Genomic DNA, 20,106 nt, shown 5'->3' with positions numbered 1-20,106 from the left:
GAAAACAACCTCACCTTTGAGAATGAAAACCACAGGAACACATTTTTGTCAAGATATTTTATATACACATGTAGCTCTAAGCTCTCTCAGGTCTCTTCAAATAAAGGTGATCTCCTGTGACAGCTCTTTTAAAGACAATTCACTTAAGTAGATGCATTTGCATTTTAAAGAAGGGTGTAGGAGGTAGCAATTAAAGAAAAAATTCTTGGTTAAATTTGTTCCTTTTCATAATGTCTTAAACCCTTCTTCCTAATATCCAATTTCTATTTTACCATTCCTCCCTCCCATTTGACTAAAAAAATAAATAAACCCAGAAATATTTTCTTGATAATTGTTCAGGTTGAACTGTGAGGCTTTATATTGTGGCAAATACAATGAGAATTAAAAAAAAAACCCAAAGTTAAATTTTAAGCACATGTCTTTAGTCCTCTGTGCCTCTGCCTAGCCATTTATTTTTTCATCCCTGTTATCTGCATCGCAATGACCTTTATTTGGGAGCTGTATCATGCTCCTGTTGCAATATCATGGCATTCTAACTCTGATTGTGGCATCTGTGTAGATAACAAAACTGAGTAAACCCTTGTTCGCAGTTTTCTGGGAGGGCATTTTCAGTTTTTACCCTAAAATTTCTTTTAAAATTAGCAGATTCAAATGGTAACAGCTACAAAAAACAAACAAAAAAAAAATTTACTCAGTCTACTTATTACCAGGAAGGTTTTGATAAAAGTCTAAAAGTTTTTGTAATGTTTTAAGATAAACCATGACTCAACATTAAACTTGAAAAGCACATACTGTAAGTTAAAGTTATCCCGAAATATCGGATTAGCCTGTTTGGGAGTTTTAAATGTGCCACTTAGTCTGAGTTTTTTGATCTCAAGGTGGGGTTATGTGGAAAACAATGCTCTGAGGAGCAGCCACAGTATATTTCAGGGTATGAAATTGCCAACATTGCTAAGACATTCTTACCTGTATTCAGCTCAATATGTATTGGGCAATTCATAGGAAGAAATGTTTTGCAACTCCTTCAAATATTCAGGATTTTAAATCATGAACTATCATAAAAAAATTGACTACATTTCTCTTAGTAAGAGAGTACTTTGCTTCATTCTGCTGTAAGTCATGCTTGGATGATTTGAATTCTGTTGTGTTTAACAAGATTCAGATAATTCATTTTCTCTCAGGATGATAAAAAAGATACAATGTCATTTATGGCTGTAATTCTCTTTCATAATTTTGCTCAGCAATATTTTTTTTAGTGAAATGCTCATTGAAAATGGAACCATTAAATGTAATGTAAACATTTCTGAATTGAGATGTTAACATTTAAAAATTGCCTCATTTCTCTTTAATGTGTTTTGCTGTTTTTCTTGCCTAATTATCATTCTTTTCAATATTTATGTTAACATGACCTTTCTCTGACTGAATGGCTTTAAGTGCTTCTCAAGTACTTATAGCATCATGATTTTTAAATTAAATTATGTTGTTGCAGAAGAGACTGCAATGAAGCCCACAGAATACTAGGGAAACGAACAAGTTTCTTGTCCCAGAATATAAATGTAGTGATAGTGTTTATTAGCTCACTCTTCGAATCAATTCGAAGCAACTGTATCAGAGGAAGTATGACTTTGCTTCTTGTTCATTATCAGAAACATTCCAGTAAATTTAATGCTGGTCAAAATTGTCAGATTGAATAGCTGTGAAAGATTGTTTAATGTTGTAAAATGTTTATTACTTTTGTTTATTATGCCTTCATCCTGCTGACAGAATTAAGATTACATTACTGATTCTGTTTGCCCATGGGAAAAGATCACAGGAACACAGGCAGTAATATCTGGCTCCACATCTTGAATTTTCAGGTCAATGTTGTTCCACAGCCAAAACCTACTCTTTTGAAATCTGTGAGGTCTAGGGCTATAGCCTATGCAATAATAAGTAAATGCAGAATTTTCTTGTAAACAATGTGAGATGGATACTTTGATTTTCTGCATATCTTTCAGCGTATGTGTTTGGTTTGTCTAGAATTTAAGAGTGAAGACCAGACTATCAAATCAGTTTCACTATGAAAGGTGTTACTGTATTACCAGACTTCCCAAATGTTTTCTCTTTTACCTTCACCCTAAAAAAATATAACAGTCTTTCTCAATCCTTCCACTGTTCTCTACTTAGAGATGACCATGAGTAAGAATATGATGATCTGAAAGACATGAATGACACACATCAAGGGAGAAAAAGGGAACAAAATAAATCACTGAAAAAAATCGAAAGAGATGCAGATTTTTAATATTTAACTTCTTAACATTGAAAGATGTGAACAAATATAAAGAAAAAATAAGACAATGAATAATAATGGGTGTTAAAAGACTTCCTAAAAATGGGACATTAAAAAAAAAAAAAAAAACAACAACAGAAAAATCTTGTAAATGTAGCAAAAGGTAAGCTTTAACTGAAACAGTCACTAATTGGCAAAATTTCTATGTACTCATCTCACTCTTTAATTCCATTTGATGTAAAAATGTCAAATAGAAAAAAAAAGAGGAACTGGCAGCTAACAGTCAATAAGTTCACAAAACTTAGTCCACAAGCTTCCCACAGAACAAAGCCTAATCCAGACGAATGCTGAGTCTTCAAGGTTTTCTGACCTCAGTGGTTGAGCAATTGGGTATGACCTGACACTGTACTTTGTGGAGAGGTTTCTTGGGCTGAGTTCCTTAGTGGAATTGAGGAGAACTGGGGTTTTACCCCTGTATGGAAAATGCATGCAGTCTGTTTCTCATTGACTTTCTCTTGTATTTATGAAGCTAGAGAATACAAAAAGGGAACTTTTGCAAGGTCAATGCATAAGTCAGGAAGACCAGGATCTTAAGGCAAGTTGCTATAGATGAATGGTGTGCATGGATATTCCAGAATATGAGGACAAAAATAGCAAGGCATTCCTGGAATTGTAAATTGTCAAGGTTGGAAAAATCTTTCGTGGTCATCAAATCCAACCATCATGCTAGCACTACCATCATGTTCCACACCAAGGCATATCCCAAAGCATCCACACATATTTTTTGAACACTTCCAGGGATGGTGGACCCCACAACCTCTCAGAGAAGGTTGTTCTGAAATCTGACAGACCTTGCTCTCTTTCCCTGAAAAAATTTTTCATATATCAAATCTAAACCTCCTCTGGTGCACCTTGAGGCCCTTTCCTCTCATTCTTTTTTTTTATTTTTCCCAACACTGAGTGAAGTAGTCTCAGCCAACAAGTTTATGTCACTCTTGTGCCAATAGCACTAATACAGCTTCTCTAACCCACCGTCCTTTCTTCCTGGATGTCAGGCTTGCCCAGGTAAACTTTAACACTTGGTGTTCACAAAGGATGCTCTAAAGCTTGGCAAGATATAGGAGAGCTTCCTCTGGGAGGCGTTCAACTAGAGTTAAACAAGATAGGTTCACTGCCAAGAGCTTTGGAAAAGCAGCATGAAAAGAGACGAAAGGGAAAAGCAGAGAGAGAAATAGAGAATGCAATCATCTTTTTTGTTTTTTTTTTTAATGGGGAAAGATGTCAAAATGTCATGTTAGTCTCTGCTGAGGTTCTGAGCACGAACAGTTGCCAGGGTAACTGTTGTGCCAAGCCTCAGCACTTATGTATTTTTTCCATTGATAATTGCTAATGTGAACAAGTGCTGGCTTGCACTTTACACCTGCCTGGCTTGTAAGTCTACTTTAATTGGATGTGCCAAGATTGAGGAAAAAGTAATCTGCCCTTTCAAGACAAGTGACAGATAGATAAAGTGTTGCTTAGGCCTTTACTATAAAAATTTTGCTGACAAAATTACTATGAATTGTCTTCCCTCAGTGCAAATATACTGGCTTTGTTTATGGAATCAAGAATTTAAGCTTCAAGGTTCATTATGAGTAACTATGCCATAAAGATTTTGGGAATATGTTGATGCTATGTGGCAAAATTCAACTTTTTTCCCCAGAGTTCACAGTGTCTTATATGCATATATGAAAATAATTTTTCAAAGGGATGGAGAAAAATGAGGAAAACTCAAAAAATATTACCATCCTTATAGATATGTACATGTATATGTGTGTGTGTGTGTATGTGTGTGTGTGTGTGTGTGTGTGTGTGCATGTGTGTGTGTGTGTGTGTGTATGTGCGTGTGTGTGTATGTGTGTGTATATATAAAGATCTTAAAAAAAATATTCTAAGGAAAAACCCTGGAGAATGAATAGGCACAAGTTTTAAAAAAAATATTCTGCTGATAGTTTGTTCCGCAGCCTCAGAAGTGATGTGGAAATTTGGAGTGATCAGTTTTTTAATGTCCTGTCCAAGATATTCTGAAGACTGATAGATAGCAGCAGCATCTTAAATTCTTAAAGAAGTTCCCCTGAAATATTCAGGCTGAAAGCCAAGGAACTCAGGGATGACATAGTTTTTTTCATGCTTTTTTTCTTAACTATATGGTCTCTCTCTGTATTTTGGACTATACTACAAAATCCTGTCAATAAGGTCTAAGTCACTACTAAGCTGCCCCAAGAGGTAAAGAAAAGTTATTAGAGGGCCTTATTTTGCTGTTTTTCTCTCTCTTTTTCCATCCCTTTTCCGTTTTTTCTTCCTGATCATCAGGAGATTACAGCGTTTTTATGCTATTTATTTGCTTTCCAGAGCTGTGTCAAGCCTGGCCTGCTCCATTGCTTAGTGTATTCATTGTGTGTAACTGTCTTTCTTTGATGTTGATTTCCTAGTGCACTTAAATGAAGTTTTCTGAAAACCAATATGCCATAGCAAATTAATATATGAATAATACATGGTGCTTATTTTAGCAGCTTTCATCAGAAGACCCCAAAGAACATCATGAAGGATAGCAGGGAGAGGGATGTTGCACTCCTTACATAAAATGGCACCATCAATGAGGGTATAAATAGGAGAAAACTATCCTACTTGACCAAAAATATCCTAAAAGTTAGACAGCATTAGATATGTCAGTAATTCTGATTGCATAACCTGACTTCATTCTGAGTTGTGCCAAAGGTTTCATGTGTATCTCTTTGCTCCTGTGGGACTGATTGAGGATTAAAAGGTTACAGTATAAGGCAGAACAGACCTAGTCAGTCCAACCCACCAAGCTGCTAGGCAAGATAGAGAATTAAAAGAGAAATTAGTGAAATCCCAAACATACTCCATAAAGCCCTATGAATGCTAGATAGGCATTTCATGTCCAGAAACACAGTGGACTCAGAGGAATGCTATTTTAGTTAATGTTATTTAGGTTAAAAGCTTAAAAAAGGGAAGCCGCTGAAACTGCTCAGGACAGCAGAGGATTTCAAATACCTTACTTAAGATTCTTTTTAATACATGTTTTCAGTGATGCTCATGTACTTACGTACTTATGTAATTCCCCCATGAGATAGACTCATGAGGCTAAATTCTCTCTCATACTCTCTCATGCTTGGTCACAGTGTCATGGAGATGAGAGAATTTGGAAGTACACAGAAGTAAATGAGAGTGCCAGGTGGTAATCAGAGTTGATAAGCCTCAGCTGTAATGAAGTATTAGCTGGATGAGTGTTAAGAGTTCCTTTATTCTTGGCTGCTGCACATAGAAGTGCATAATGTCATGCTATGGGTTAGTAGTGCTGATCAGAGTTTAGGAGTTCATCAGAGTTTACTCTATCATACTTTCCAATGTCATCAAAAAGAAATTTGATTCACTTTCAGTGAAAAAATTGACCTAGATTTTTAGCTTCACCATGGAGATTCTCATAGAAGCATCTGTAATGGAGTTTAGTCACAATGATTGTGACCAAACTGGAGCAGCAAAAGCATAATATAGTGGAGAACTGCAATGGAATAACAAATGTTCATCTAACAACAAAGAAAAATTAATTGTAGAATCAAGTGTAGTAAACAGATTATTTTAATTCACACAACAATCAGATAAAAATTATTATCTTTTAAAATCTGTATTATGGGTGAAATCACACTGGATGTTTTAGAGTGGTCAATTTTAATTTTATTTCATAGTCTATCAATCTGAAAACTTCATAGCAGAGATAACAGAAAAATAGATGGGCTCTGACTTTATAGTTTAGTAAGAAAAAGTTGCTCCCTGGAGATGTATGATCCATTCAGCTTTCCAAGGAGAATTTGGAAAGAAACACCTAGAAAGTAGACCAGGAAAATGTACTTAGAAGCACTGTGGCTGCCTGGGGCTGATATCTGCCATTTATCCAGTATCGTGCTGTAACAAATTGTATGATTGTCTTGTTACACTTGGCATTGTGAGGCTGCAGCTCAAGTACTAGTTAAGTTTTGAGCCCCTCACTTCAAAAAGGACATCCAGCACCAGTGTTCTTTTGTCCAGAGAAGGATGAAAAATCTGGTGGAGGATCTGGAAAACACGCCTTTTGAGGAGCAGCTTAGAAAGCTGTGGCTGTATAGCCTGTGGAAGAGGAAATTCTGAGGGACCTTTTTGCTCTCTACAACTGCCTGAAAGGAGGATGAAGTGATGTAGCCTTCATTTCCTCTGCCGTGTTTTAAGTGAAAAGATGAGAGGCCTTAAATTGCACCGGGGTGTTTCAGACTAGATATTAGGGAGAAAAAAATCACTGAAAGAGTGATTAGGCATTGGAATAAATTACTGAGGGCAGTGATGAAGTCACTGGCTCCAGAAATGTTCAAGAGGTATCTGAATGTGGTGCCTGGGGATAGGGGCTAGGGTTGATTATGGTGGTGCTGACCTGGAAGTTGGACTAGATGAGTTTAACAATCTCTGCTGACCTTGATGATTCTGTGTTCAAAGCCAGGTTGGATGGGACTTTGAGCAACCTGGTCTAGTGAAACATGCCTCAGCCCTTGGCAGAGGATTGGAACTAGGAATTATTTATGTCCTTTGTAACCCAAGCAGTTCTATGATTCTGTGATATGAAAATAGGATTATGCTCCTGTTGATATGTTAAGTCACAAAGTCAAGAAAGTTTATCAGCTGGCGTTACAGCCACGTTCTTCCTGTGACAGACCTTTAATCAACCATCCTTTGATTTATTATCTGTAAAATTCAGTATAAGGTAGACCAATTAATACATTTCCCTCTTGTATTATTGAAGTCAAAGATATATGAGCAATGTCACTTATTTATGACCTACAATTTTGCCTGGGGAAGAGGCAAGGAATGACCAGTGTCCAGTTTGCTTAGTCCAGTCTCACTGTGATTTCCCTGGTAATTGCTCCTCACCACAAAATAAAAAGCCTCAGCAGGAAAAGGTGAGATCAGAAGTGGCTAGAAGGGGATCAGAGGCAGGGTAAAGGTGTTTGACACTTTTCTGTATAATTAAGTTAAGCGCTGCAAAGAGTCTTTTTTCCCCCTGTGAGGACAGGGTTTTTCTGGCATGGATAGATAGATAGATAGATAGATAGATAGATAGATAGATAGATAGATAGATAGATAATGTTGGGATTTTAGCTGACTAGAGATTGGAAAAGTACAAGGCCGTGGCAAACTCTGAGTCCTGCACCTGCTGGGCCTAGCTGTAGTATGATAGCAAATAGTGAAAGAGACATGAGAAAAGAGGGATGTAACCACTAAGGAATGGGGAAGAGCTGATGTTGTGGTGTGGCCAATGGATGGTGAAAATTACAGAATATTCATGAGCGTATTACTTGTTGTATAAGTGTCTGATGCTCTCTTCAATAAATGGACCTTGCTGATGACTCATATTGAGCCCCGAGTTTTCCCTGCACCCGACAAAGAGCTCATCCCCGACAAATGGCTCATTCTGCAACACAGATAGATAGATGATAGATAGATAGATAGATAGATAGATAGATAGATAGATAGATGGATGATAAAATGAATTCTTTGTCTCTCCTTTAACTCTGATATACTGTGTGAATGCAGCGTCTTGCAAGGACTATGTTGTTCCAGGAAGGACACCACTGTTGCTGGTAAAACAAGTTTAAATAGGCATATTCAAAATTACTATATTTATTTGTTTGCTTGTTTGTTTGTTTCACAGCTATTCTGTCAGAATTTTTTCCTCATTTTATTTTTCATCTTTCCGTTCTCCAAACCAAGAATTTGCTTTTCCTTTGAGTTAAAGAACAGCATTTCACCTCAAGTGCTCATCAATTGCAGCTGCATATTTAATTATTGTTAGACTTGTGAACTTTTTACTCGTTAACATTAAACTGGTGTAGTTCCTACAGTGTGAGAAGTAACTAAGATCAACTTTTAAGAGCAAATTAAAAGAGAAAAGCATCACCAGTATAGCAGAAATTAGAAAGAAAATAGAATAGAAGAAAATAAAGAAGGAAATCCTCCTAGATTTCAGAAGTCATTATCATCCAATTCTTTTACTCACATTAATGAGTAGAGCACTGGTAGAGTGCAAGCTAGAGTACAATGTAGAGTACTTCCACTGAAGTCCATGATGAAAAAACCACCAACTTTTTCCTTTAGGTACCAACTTCAGTTACACTGGCCTAAAATAATACACCTTACTCTTAGCTATGCCCAGGTAACTGCCAGCGTGTCTCCTTGTAGCCATCCTCAGTTCAAAGTCAGGCTATTTAAGTTAATACATCTTCTCCTTGATTTAAAGTTTCATATTAACCTGAAAGACAGGGAGAGCTGAAAATCATGAAAACAATAATTCACAGAACTCAATTGATAAGCTGTAACTCATTAAATCATTATAACTATATCACATTCATAGGTGTGGGTTCTTTCCTTGTTCTTGTTTAGGATTTGTGAAAGTCCAAGACAAAAAATACATTTTCCTGATTTCTATACTAATAAACGGAGGGAGAAGCAAACGCATGACATAGTCATGATTTATATAAGTAAAATTTTGATCAAATAAATATGCAAATTACAAGAAGGAAAAAAATTCTGTTGAAGAAAACTATTTTTCTAGACACATTTTCTTTCTGGTTCATCTTTTTTACATTCATCACCTTAGCTATCAAAGGCAAAGGCAGCACATAGGCTTGCCTCTCTAAGTGTGAAGGACAATCCACAAAATTTCAGTGACAAATATTGTCCCTGTAAATTTCAGCCACTCTTATTTTCCAGGCAGTTTGCCTGGGGGTTTTTGTTGTTGTTGTTTTTGTTTTTTTTAGTTTCACTGTTGGGTGTCAATAGCCTGCTGCCTAAAACATAACAGCTGGGAAACAGGAGCAGAACAAGCTGGAGCTAACTATTTGCAAAGTCTCCTTCACTGTGAAGTTATTTTGTGACTATGTTACTATGTTTCTATGACAGTGGTGAATGAGCTTAAACTACTGAAAGGGCTTGGTCACTTTTAGATAAGTGCTAAAATTGTTGAGTCACTATCTCTGGAACTGTTAAAAAAACCATGTGGATATGGCACTTGAAGACATACAAGGTTTAGTGGTGAACATGGTGGTGGTGCTAAGTTGATGGCTGAATTTGATGAACTTAGAAGCCTTTTCCAACCTCAGTCTATGATTCTAAGGCTCAGGCTCTGGGGTGGCTAGATTTGAGGCCAAGGCCCACATCAGATTTAGGTTCAGAATTAGTTGCATCAAAATCCCTCAATTTGAATTTCAAATGACAGCAGAGTCTCCTTCTCAAATCACCTCACAAAATTTCTAAAACTTCTTAGAAACTAAGAGTTGTTTTAAGTTTGACTCCCCAGTAGTCAAAGCTAAGGGACCTGTTACTGCTCTGACAATTTCAGGGAAAACAGGAAATACTCTTCCACTCAATAAAAGAAAAAAATGATCAGCATGTTCAATGCAGCTAGCCAGAATTTGGGAAGAAGAGAAAAGTTGGCCTCAAGTTGTATAAGGGGAGGTTTAGATTGGGTTATTTAAAATATTCTCTTTGGAAGAGATTGTCAGGCATTGGAACAGGCTGTACAGGGAAGCAATGGAGTCTCCCTCCTTGAAGATGTTTAAAAGATGTGTTGATATAGCACGTGGGTTCATGAGTTATTGGGAGGCTTGGCAGTGCTGGGTTACCAGTTGGAGTTGATAACCTCAAATATATTTGCATCCTAAAATGTTTTGTTTCTATGATTCTAATGAATCTGTTCTGCTTCTGTACTAAGACTATCTTCTATAGCGTTTTAACAGTTTGGGAAAATGAAATTATATCAGAAGGGTCCTGACTTAATTGTTTTGGTTTTATATTACATTGTGTATTACCTTAAAAGTATATATGTATATATTTGTAATGTATGTACAGATGTAAATGTGTGTGTGTGTTGAATGCTAAGTATTACAGCTTTAAGTGGATGGAGTAACTTTGCTGGCCTAGTGAGATACAGGGTGGATAACAAAGATGTGCAGTTGTATATAAGATAGATTTTTTGATTCTATTAGGTATACCTAGACCAGTTTTTTCCCATTGAGTGTATATATCATTAATTCTAGGTTTAGGTCCAGGAATGGAGGCCCACTGACCTTGCTACAGACAAATATAAAATTTGCTTTATGCTTCAATATGCTTCAATTGAAATAAAAATCTGCATTCTGTTTATAACAACTCAGAAAATCTCCTGTATAAGTATATGACATGAAACATGATATTAAAAAATGGTGACTTTCTAAAAGCTCTTTGAATCAGCCACACAAGAAGAGCCTTCACTTTTGTTGTGTTGTCTTAGTTTAACACTCTTTAAATGTTTCACAGTACTATGATCTCCTCACAGCAAATATAATTAAACTTCCTTTCCTCTGGCACTAAACAGAACTTCATTATTACTTTCTAATTCCATAACTGTATAAGAGAAGCAAACTTTCTGAAATTGAAAATCTTTTTTCCAATTTCAGTTTTTCTTCCTCTTTATTTTTTTGGTAGGATGGACATATTTCTTTGTTTGGAAATTAAGATGTTCTCTGCTTCTGGGACATCATGGTGAAAATCTGTAATTAAGGTAAGAGAAATATCTTCAGATTTTCTGCAATTTTACAGTCTTGCAATCGCTCATGGCTTCAGAAGTCTTGCCTGTAATTATCTTTCTGCGCTTCTTCTTTCCTCATAATTCTTCTAGAAACTAAAGTTACTTTGTTGCATTTTTAATGACATAAAGACTAAATTGTTACAGGAGCTTATTTAGCTAAACCAGCACCTGTGGGCTTTTTGGGTTTGTTGTTAGAGATGCCATCACAGATTTAAATTTTACCAGCCTGCGGGAATAGATTGCCTTTCTAAAGAAAACAATTCTTTCTGTAAAGTAATTCACCCTGCAGGAATTTTAAGGCCTGAGGATCTAAATCTGGTTTTGGAACACTTTATAGTTAGCATAAAATTTGAAAAACAGCTTTATAAACTAGGATCCTTCACTCCCAGTCAAAGAAAATAAGACTTACAGGATTTGCAAGTTTTGATCCCTACACTCCTAAAGAACTAATTTAAGAATTGATCTCTAGGTCACATAATTTTCCACTGAGGTTTATTTTCTAATACAGCCTGGATTTGAATAGGCAGTGTTGATGTATTGAGACTAAATTACACGCTTCCTTCTAGAGGCATGGATTAACAAACATAAAGTTGTAGCACTTTAAAGGAGAGGAATTCACAAACACCAACACAAGCCAGTGGAAGCAGATCTGGCTATCTCTTGTAAAGGCTTTTTCAAATCCCTGCTCTAAGCAGCATTGTGAATCAAATCAAATGCTTAAATCAAAGATAAATGTAGGAATGATGGGAGGCCAGTTTTCAGAAACAGATGGATTTACCAGCCTCTTATGCTCTGTGTGGTGGGATTACCACCAGCAGGTTCAGCATGGAGTTTGTCTGGCAGCCTGCTCAGTTTTCTGAATAGCTCATCACATCTATAGCTTGCAGTGCTGCTTGGAGAAAAGGGATGTAGGATGTTGTTTTCTTTAGATCACTCACTTACTTACTAATCAGAAAAAACAGTGGGTTTTAAACAATTATATAATTTCTTTAGGACACCTAAATGCTGTTCAGGTGTCCTAAAGAAAATTTTTAATGATTGCACATACACAAGATAATAAAAATCAGTGGTATTTACTGAACTAAATACAGATATGGAGGTGTGTAAAATGTGACCAATTCTTAACAGATTATTTCTGTCACATAATAGACTTGTCTAGATGCTTTCAAGAGAATCCTATAGACTTAATCTTTTTACTGTTGAATTGATGAGAGATGAGTTTTGCTGGCTGCTGTTGTCTGGGATCACCTTTTCTGCATGGTGTTGGCATGGTTAACATTGTTATAGTAATGTCCAGTCACAACTTCAGTAATAGTTTGGCTGCCAGATAAAGCTGTGATGCTTTTGTGATGGTTTGGTTAAGAAGTCTGTCATCATTGTTCAATTATAATCTAAAGAAAATACCTAAGGTTATAATTGCATAAATATGTTTATATATGGGCAACACTACACAACCTCTATGCAGTCTATAGGTTGCAATTCATATTAAAATGATGGTTGAACCCATTCATTACAGAAACTTGCAGATGATCAGTTTCTTTTTTATTTAGTCTCAGATTAAATCCTCAGTGGTGTAGCACCTAAAAATGCCCTAGTCATGCCCTTTGAAATTTCTGTGAGAACAGCCAAAACCATTCAGCATTTTTCCCTAAATATACTCAAAAAAATCAGAAGTATTTTCTGAGTTCTGCAGTTTCTTTACCCACTGTCATCAAGAATGCATTTTGCTGAAATATTATGCTCATGTATCCAATTTTCTTGGTTGTATTTCATTATGTCTTGAAGTGTAAGTAAACTTGATTGATGCAAATTGACTGATTATGTCCAAGTTCTAACCCAAGCCTTGCAACAGTTGTTAGCAGATGCTGAGAATTTTTTGCTCTTACTCTACTTCAAAGCATAGGTCTGCATTTCAGATGATGTTTCTATAGTTGTGTGTGAGAAAAAAAATCTATCATTTCTTGCTGAACTATATCCACAGCTCTGAATTTTCAGTTCTTACCAGCCTTATGATATCTGGTAATTTATATACAATGTGTGAAACTGGAAATGTGAGTTTGAGTGTAAATATATCAAAGCATCATTCTGACTGAATTTTAAGTTCTTTATATAACCTTGACTCCAGTTCATGCCTATCAGCTTATAGGACTTCTGTTACTTAAAGAAAACATAAATTTATATCCGCTGCTTCTAAAATCACTTTATTTCTTTTCAGTAGCATGAAAATAACTTCTGACTGTTTCAGCTGGCAGATGTTTGAGTGGCAAATTGCTATTAAGAAAAAGAGAGAAGGCCCATAGAGTTTGCAAACTCACATTTAGCAGGTCCTACAGTGAAAAATTCTGAAAAGCACAAGGATAGAACAATATGTGATTTTAATTGTAGGATAAAAATTGGAACAATTACATTCTTGCAAAAACAATCACCTTGTTTTTAGCTCTGTGAGCTAGTGAAACATCAGAGATTTTTAAGATGCTGCTTTCAAAGAGAGATTAGAAAGCAATCTCTTGTAAAATGCATATAACCTCCAGAGTTTGAGCACAGTCCCTTTGTGCCCACCTGAAACAGCATGCAGCAGAATCATGCAAACTTCAGATTATTATTTTCCTAAACCCAGAACTTAAGTTAGACCTTCCTTAAGAATAAATAGCTGTTGAATATGGAGCAGAATCAGAACTATGGAACTGAAATAAGACATGATTCCTAAAATAAAAGCAATTTCAGACTTTAAATGAAACCTTATTTAATTCTGGTAGAGGCTATTCAGAGAATTCCTGGTGATTAAAAGGCATTCATCCATGAATGGAAGGAATGTATTCAAGCCTCAATATGTTTTACTGCCAGGTTTCTAAAGAGCCTGAATCCCAACCATAATGGTGAATGACAGCACACTCTGTTTTGTTAGAGAGAGAGGCAAGACAGAGCACCTAAGCCTTTGTCATATGGATCTCACTCAGATGTCAGTGAATATAATATACATGCAGACTTATACCTGATTTTTTTTAAGTTGAATTATCAAATGAAACCTAGTTGTAGCATTAAATATCTAATCTGTTCGAGACTGATGGAAACTGTGCATAACTTTAGTGGTGAAAATAAAGTCATAAACTGCTGTTTGTGAAAGGAGCATGGATCTCTCTATTATCTTCCTTCTTGAGATAACAAAACCAAAAATGAAGGAAAATATAAAAAACAGCACCAAAAATGTGCTTTCTTATTGAACAGAAGCAAATAATTTTACATATAACTGTTGGAGAATCTCCAAATATTTCACTGAAGATATAGATGGTCTGCATCATTCAGGTACTGTCAGAGGAACAGAACTGTCCTCTTCTGGGAATGTATTATTGAAATGTATTTGTCACTGGATGCCATCTCGTCCATCACAAAACAGATCACGTTGCATTTCAGAGGTATCTATTCATAGTTCATAATTCATAGTTCTAAGAACAAAGCTACTGACAGAATGGGACAATAGGCAGGAGGGAAGGACTGTATGGAAAGCACAGATTATTGCAAGATACCTTTCTTCAAAGGTAATGTCCTGTAGTTCCCCGGCTTATACCACCCTGAAATACAGGCTGTTTGATAACTGGAGGCCAGTGACAAAAAAAACCATGTCTTCACAGTGTCCTCTGATTAGGCGAAGTTTAATTTCAGTTATAAAACAAGCCAAGAACTTGCTAGATGGTGCTGGGAGCCTCCCCTGAATGCACTCCCAATGTTAGGGCCAGCAACATTTGCGGTCCTTCTACCCTGTGAAATTAAGCAACTGCTTTTTCAAAGCTTTTCTAAAGGGGAATGTGCAGGGTATGGCATCAGGGTCCTTCCAGCACTGGGCTACAAGTGCTGACTATGGATACTGATAACTTTGGGATGACTTAGTGTTGATGGAACTGTTTTCTGTGAGAAAGTACATTTTATCTGAAACCCAGAAACTTAGAAAAAAAATTGTTTTGTCTTCCAATTAATGTAGATATTAAAAGAGGGCACATGATTTTCTTAGAATTAAAATTTATAGAGTAATGGGCAAAACATAAATAAAATAAGTTGTTTTTGCAAAAGTAGACATTGAAGTTTATGATTCTTAACATTCTTTCTGTAACAATTTATTTCCAGTCAGAATTAAGAAAAGTTATAACAAATATCTTTGAGCAGAATTTGTTCTGTAATCAACTCTATTCCACAATAGTTCTGAAAGTTCAGATTTTCTTTCCTGTCTTGATCACAAGTGTGTCTCTTGCCAGTTAAAGAGGTGTCAGGGCACCCTAGAAGCTGATCAGTGCTGAAGAACTGTTTTTTGCACAACTGGAAGCCAGACTTCACCCAATCATTTTGGGCATGGAGCAGCCTGGTCTAGTGGAAGGTATCCCTGTCCATGGCATGGGGCTTGCAGCTAGGAGGTGCCTTTAAGCTCAAACCATTCTATGGCATTGCATAAGAAGAAACTTGGCTTCCTCACTCTTTCTAAAGTGACCAGACTGAGACTTCAGGCCTTCAGAGTGCTAAGATATCTGATGCCAGACAATCATTTCAGGAAAACATTGAGGCAGACAATCCAGCCAATGGCTTGTTCAGCAATCCTTCAAGCAGAACATTATGAGGGAGTCTAAGTTATCTCTGTTTCCTGTGAATAAGGAGGGACTAGTGAGATGCAGTGGGGGTGATAGCAGCCAGCTTCCAAATAGGACAAGCAAAGGTGACAAAAAATGCTGATAAACCCAAAGCTTTATGACAGAGGATGGGGTTTTTTGTTTTCTTTTTTTTTTTTTTTGGTGGGGGGGGATTTTTTGGGGTGGGGTGCAGTTGTGCATTTTTTATCCTTTTTTAAATTCTAATTTTGTTTGTTGTTATCAGAAATTATTAGTTCAGCTATCACAGATAATGAGTTAGCTACAGTACTTTTAAAACAAAACTAAATCAAGACATTGTCCTGGAAGAACAGTGTTGATTGTGAGTGGTGTGAAAAACCAGACATCATGTCATAGCAACTAACACATCTCAGCAGTTAGGGCTCACTGCTTTGTTTATCAGCCTCACCATAATAGGTCTATCATTATTGCTTTCACTACTAGACTTGTTCATTATGATTTTCTGATAGTATCTAGAACTGGACTTTGTGACCCAGTTATTAACTTCTAGCTTTCTACATACAATATACATAAGTAGCACAAAAAGCAATATGTATCTGTGTGTGTGTGTATATATATATACACATATATACATATATATATATGAAAACCTACTGAGTTATGATAATTGATATTTTGTAGTAGATACATCTCTACTAATATATCACACCACAGCATATGTACAATGTCATTGTCTCCCTTGGGTTTTATACGAAATTTTGTTTAGATGAGACATACGATTTTATGATACCATGATATACTGTATTCTCATTTCTTCCACTGTTGCATATGCAATTCAAAAGGCTTCTTAATATACTTCCCAAGGGAGCTTTTCCTGTGCTTTCTATTAATAGTTTTTGTTCATAGTCTGTTTATTTCTAATAACTGTTCTAATGACAGCTTTAGACATAATTTTGTACCCTTAAGTAGACATGGAGAATTACAGTATCAGATCAATATCTGGAACTATTATGCAAATTTATTATTTCTATGCCCCCCCCCCCCCCAAATAAATTTAGAATAGACAAAGATCTGAAGAATACAGATCTTTTGCCACATTTCTACTTTTTCAAGTCTATAAAGTTCGTGTATTTTGAGATAGATCCTGAGGTTTGGATGCAAAACCAACTATTACTTGTGTTTATATATCATATTTTCCTGACAAAAAATTGGGTGTTGTTGTGAAGAGGTTTCATTATGGAGTTTTTGGGCAAATAATATCAACTCTTGTGCCTGCATTCCAGCAGCATACTAATCAAACAGCTATTTAATGGATACTGCACTTCTGCTTGGCAAATGAAGCCCTGTTTGGCAGAATTTCAATTTTGGTAAAAAGTTATAAAAGGATACTGGATTTCTCATATGAAAGCAGAAGTGTTTAAAGGCAGCTAATGGTATTGCCACTGTATAGAAAATCTGGTTTCTAAACTCTTTATTTTCTTGTGTCTGTGGGATGTGACAGGAGAAGGTGATGACTGCTATTAAAGGGAGACATCAGTTACAGTGCTGTCCATAAATGTAGTTTGTTCAGCAATAATTTCTTTTTTCTCTGGTTTTTCTTTTCTTCTTCAAGACTTTCTGATTTCAAATTTCTGTATTCTTTAAAGTATTTACATGATGTCAAAGAGGGCCTATATCATCACTCTGACAGAAAAAGTATTTCAGGGGGCTTGCTTACTTGAAAGGAAGATATGCCAAAGAGATCTTCAAGACAACTAAAAGTACAAGCTCAACCTGATAGTGGGCTTAAACACTTAAAATAATGCTGATTTTTAATTTTTATTCCTATGAAAATTTTAGCTGTAAACCCTGGCTGCAATGATTAAAAATGCATGGGAATCTCCAGTGAGCTTTCTCCCCAGTTTATTTCTTTGTTTTGCATTTTGTTGGAGTATTTCTGTTAAAACCTCATTATGTCATGTCTTTGCCAAAACTGCTGGCTCAAACTGCATTATGAGTTGTTCTACTGTGTATCCATGGCTGATGTGCTGTACATTGGCCCACACTGGATGCTCATTGCTGCTGGAGAGGTACTTAGTTCTCAAATTAAAATCCCAAAATTTGCAAACCTGAGCTTCTATTAAATAACCATTATAAATTATTTACACAGATGACATAATCCATTTGAGTAAGATTGTGCTTAACTTCGTAGGATTTTTTTATTCGTCTAGTAAAAATAGTTTTCAGGATTTTTTACTATCTTATTTGATTGGTGAATTTCCTATACAAATACCTGCTTGAACAGTTTTCCGTTAACTTTGACTTCTTCAGTTTTTGTTAAAGGAAGTGTTAAAAATTGTTTTGTTAATTACAATTAACTAAGATTATACATCACACGCTTTTTTCTGTGTTTTCCAAAATGTGTAAATATATCATATTGATATATATTTTCTCTATATAATGTATACAATAGCGATACTTGAAGAGGAAGGATTTGTACAACCTGGCCAAATCACTTTCTGTCTAGCAACTTCCAGGCAGTATTGGGAAGTGAGCACAGCAAAGAATGATTCCCAGGATGCTGTTTGGGTGCTGGAGGCTGACTAGTTTTGTTGGCAGTGCAGAGGAATGTTTCATGCTAGCTGGCCTGGTGAGGCTGGTGCTGGACACTTCCAGCTGTGGATGTTCATGGTCTGGGGTGCACGCTTGCTGACTGCTGCACTGACACATAGCACAGACCTCTGGGGCACTACCTCTGTGCCAGGCTCAAACCATGACACCAGCACATGCCCTCAGAGGTTTGTGTTACAATTTCTCTAAATACCCTGTGCACTAAGGTAGAGGCACAACATCGTTACCTTCTGAACACCCTGCTTTGAATTGCTTTGTCAGCTATTTTGGAAGGATAACCATTTTAAGACCTGCCACAGCCATGGCAAAATCTTCCTTACTGTGATAAGAGCAAGCTTTATTGCTCCAAAAGAAAAAAAAAAATTGAGACCAAAACATTGAATGAACAACTATTTGCAGTTGCATGAATAAAATATGAATTTGCAATAAAACTTCTCCTTGGCTCTTCCAACATTTTACCAAGCTTCTAAAGCCACCTTGTAGGTTTTGTTATTTGCTTAAGGGACAGCATGATCTAAAGAGTTCTTTTCTCCTTTCTCTTTTCCCTTTTCTGTGTGACAACGGTTACATCTATCAAGAAAAATTGCTTAGAAGAGTTTGTTTCCTCTGTAGTACAAGATGCTTTCCCCTCCTGATGCAGCTGTCCATCATTCCCTGTAACTGGGTAACAGGAGGTCACATGAGACTGGATGAATTGTCACTTCCACTACTTCTTTAAAATTACTTGAGCATTATTCCTATTGTGTATTTATTACATTTCATTAGAAAATTTTTGCCTTAAGGTTTCAGTCTTCCCTCTTTTGCTTACTGCTTTATCAGCCCAAGTGATATGTATTTTTTATGAGCTCTGTGTTATGAGAAATAATACATAATGTATAACGTAAAGCCTTCTAAGATTTGTGTTTAACTCCTACAAGCTGCCTACATATGACATGCAAATGTTATTAAACATTCTACAATGAAGAAAATTGAAAAAATATACACTCCCCATTTGGTAATTGAAGGAATTTTGTAACAGAAAAAAATTATATGGCATCAACATTTGTGTCATTAACTCATTCACAAGTAACTGTGCAAATACAGTTTAGCAACCTACTGCAAAGCAAGACCACTGTGCAATTATGCTGGAATTACAACTTAATTACATAGAAATAGCAATATCTGAATTTTACTTATACTGTCTTTCTTCAAATTATAGTAATTAACCTTGAAGTTCTAGGTTTTACCTTGCAAAATAATAGCATGTATGACCTGGTTAAGTTCATTTTTTCTGCTCTTATGTTTACTTCTTATGAAAATTAAGTGCTGATGTAGGATCATTCACTAGCCAATTTAAATTGAGAGTTCTTTCAAGACAGTTTGTAACCAACATGTACCTAGAAAAAACATATATGTGTCTATTTATTTATAATTTCAAAGCTGGGTCATAAAATATTAGGATATCACATCTTGTGTTAAGAACCTTTCTATTGCAGACTTTTTTTGGGGGGGTTAAAAACTAAGGTTTGGCTTCATCTTCCGTAACTCTAGATATGTAAGATGGATAAATTCCATTTCCTTTTTCATTTTCTATAGAAGGAAAAACTTGACTAGCTTAAAGTGATGTGTACCTTTTAGGGGTGGTCTTCCCAATGTCCTCTGACTTCCTAAACTGGTGAATGACAAAGCCAGTTTTTCCCTCTACATCTGCTTCTGTGTTCTTCACCTTGATACCCACCAGCACCCATGACTCAAGCAGTCTAACAAAATGCACAAGAAATATAAATTTACAAGGATTGTGAAGTAGCATTGTCTTCTCAAAGTCCCAGTGCATACTCTTTATATTTTAGGATTTAAAGCAGATAACAACATGATTTGAATATTTATTACTTTATTATTATTATGAAACATTGCCCTTTATTCAAAAGGATGTGTTTAAAAATTTTTGAAGAGTTCTTTGTTTTCAGATATACAGACACAAGGAAAAGGGAAGTCTAATGTCC

At 36.0% G+C, this 20,106-nt stretch overlaps 1 protein-coding gene across 14 annotated transcripts in view; it reads left to right on the top strand.

Moving 5' to 3' along the window:
- The window catches only part of TENM4 (teneurin transmembrane protein 4), a 1,564,491-nt gene that overhangs the window by 628,866 nt on the left and 915,519 nt on the right, over positions 1–20,106 (top strand). For all 14 annotated transcript variants that reach the window (XM_074535017.1, XM_074535019.1, XM_074535018.1 and 11 more), the window contains one exon: positions 10,820–10,895. The gene's annotated coding sequence lies outside the window, so the exon portion shown is untranslated. The remainder of the gene's footprint in view (positions 1–10,819; positions 10,896–20,106) is intronic.

This window comes from Zonotrichia albicollis, chromosome 2 (assembly GCF_047830755.1).
Source record: "Zonotrichia albicollis isolate bZonAlb1 chromosome 2, bZonAlb1.hap1, whole genome shotgun sequence".
Classification (NCBI taxonomy): domain Eukaryota; kingdom Metazoa; phylum Chordata; class Aves; order Passeriformes; family Passerellidae; genus Zonotrichia; species Zonotrichia albicollis.
Note: the sequence above shows the minus strand (reverse complement) of the source record. Positions and strands in the feature narration are given on the sequence as shown.